The sequence below is a fragment of the Penaeus japonicus genome, unplaced genomic scaffold (genome assembly GCF_977035675.1).
Source record: "Penaeus japonicus unplaced genomic scaffold, GWHDUDI00000001_assembly GWHDUDI00000013, whole genome shotgun sequence".
In the NCBI taxonomy this organism is placed as follows: domain Eukaryota; kingdom Metazoa; phylum Arthropoda; class Malacostraca; order Decapoda; family Penaeidae; genus Penaeus; species Penaeus japonicus.
This window is the reverse complement of record NW_028234415.1, coordinates 39,345,615-39,348,114: the sequence shown is the minus strand read 5'-3', so window position 1 is coordinate 39,348,114 and position 2,500 is coordinate 39,345,615. Positions and strand designations below refer to the sequence as shown.

The 2,500-nt window shown below is 46.4% G+C and overlaps 1 protein-coding gene across 1 annotated transcript in view; it reads left to right on the top strand.

Annotated features, from left to right (window-relative positions):
* The window catches only part of LOC122256112 (uncharacterized), a 79,699-nt gene that overhangs the window by 50,358 nt on the left and 26,841 nt on the right, over positions 1-2,500 (top strand). The gene's annotated exons all lie outside the window — the stretch shown is intronic.

The following is a 2,500-nucleotide window of genomic DNA, read 5'->3' as shown; positions in this document are numbered from 1 at the left end:
TCATTGTAAGTGTGTTATGAAAGATGAAGGACTTTTGAGTGTTCAGGCAGGTGCGGGGTGAGGCGTTCGGGATCATGGCGGCATGGTGAGGGGCGGGTCCCGTCGAGGAGGCAGCCACCATGACACCCACTGCCTTGCGTGATTCTCCGTTGCGGTGAGTGTACTGCGGTGAGTGTACCTCGCATTGCTCTTCCTCCTCACTCGGCGTGTGTATGGTATCCTGTATGGGATTTAATGGCCACCTGCAAAGCGATCGTGCGATTTATAGGGACCCGAGATAAGCAGAGGCTCGATTTTATTTTATGTCCTGAAAGGAATACGAGACGAGACAGCCCCTCCCTGCTGCCGCCTGCTTTGGATTATGATTACCTTTTGGTTTTCACAACAGGAGTCGAATTTAGATGGCGCCATTTATGCCGGACACTCTGTTAGCATCTGTGCTGATATGTGGGAACACCGAGTCATCTTTCACAGCACACACGTCTGATGTAAACAATGACTTTCGCGTCTGACAAATGATCGACCGTTTCTGGGCTGTTCGGCGGTGTTTATCTTTGGAAATCTGTGGAGCCGCGGTAAAAGTAGTGCAGACTTTCGATGTTGCGTTTTATTTGTTTCCTCGGAAGATCGGATAGTGTGCTTCACTGCAATCATACTGAGGATATTCTTGCATGTGATGATAACATGAGAGATGTGAGCCACCCACGCCACCGGAAGCACCCATTAGAGTATAAAATAAGTATGACACACAGTTCGCACGACCACCTAGCCCCGCTTTGTAGCACCTCATTGTGAGGTCCCCGAGACCTTGGCTAAATTGTGAGGCACTTTTTTAATTTCCGAAGAGACATCCTATCACACAACTTTCTTGCCGCTTGATAGTATAGATTATTTAGTTTGTAGCCGCAGTCAGAGCTAATAACGTCTACTTAAATGTCAAGATTCGCACTTCCTCCTCGTTTGAAGGCGCTGTTTTACATAACGTTCTTTGCGAGATAAAAGACTGGCTTCCGGTTCCGCACGTGGCCGCTGCTGTTCTCAGGAGGTTTTTCCGCGAGTCGGCACGAGTCCGCCCACCTGGCACACCGTGAGAGAATAGGATTCACGCCTCCTATTATTTCAAATCATTTCCCACGTAGTTCACACGTGTCCGCGCTGCCCCGTGCCTGAAGGCTAACACGCGACATATGAGCGGCGACTTCCGTAATGGTTGTCCTGACGATGATATATTATGGTGATGTGATGATCATTGTAGTTAGAGGCATTGTGATGACTGCAGCGTGGAAGTGATCGGGACTCTTATTTTTTTCTGGGAGAAATTATTGAAATTTCAAATCTTATACATTTCCATCTTGGTAGCGATTCCCGCTTCTCACATCGTCCCCTGACAGTCTATAAATGTAAGTGGATTCAAGGGGACATATTGCGGCCTTGACTGCTTCCCGAGGTGACGTGTGAATTCACACAGGTCACAGGCGTGGCATCAGAGGTCACGGGAAAATGGGTAATGGTGCGTCTGGAAAAGCTAGTCTTCGCGTGTTTTGTCGGCGATAGAGAGTTCATAGGTGTTAAAAAGGTTATGCTAGTGTTATAAAGCGAGTGAGAGGGTCGTGAGGGCGGGAGGGAAGGAAGGAAGGAAGGAAGGAAAGAGAGACGGAGAGACGGAGAGACGGAGAGCTGCATGTGCGAAGGTCGTCCTGGCCAGGTGGTCTAGGGTCGTGGCTGTGAACCCGTTGATGGATGTAGGTAGGGGTTCTCAGGGTTCTATTTCCGCGAGGCCGAGCTCTTCTATGAAATCCTAACATGAGTTAAGTCTCCGTGCATGTTGGGTGGTTCTGAGAAGCGCCTGAAAATAATATTGGCGCGGGGGTGGTGTGGACGATCGTATACCAGGTGCAAAGGGGGCGCTGCCGTAGATTCTTATGCAACGTGAGGAATTCTAGTTATTTTGATTTATTTTTCAGTGAAGGTCAGGTTATTTGCTTGCTCAGTTCATCTTTCTGTTGCTACGATGCTAAAGCTCGGTGCATCTTCCTCGGTTTGTTTACAAAAGAGTGCAGATGTACGCTAGAAACAATGTTAACCTCGGAAATCTGATTATAATTACAAGATTGTCTGAGTGCTTACTGGGCTACCTAAAGATTGCATATATGTATGTGTGTCTTTCGATCTCTTGAAATATTTAGAAATATGTACATAATTAAACACACACACACACACACACACACACACATACACATACACATACACATACACATACACATACACACACACACACACACAACACAACACACTAACACAAAACGACATACAACAACCACAACTACAACACACAAGAACACAACAAATACACAAAACACGACATCACACACACACACACACACACATACACATACACATACACATACACATACACATACACATACACATACACATACACATACACATACACATACACATACACATACACATACACACACACATACACATACACATACAC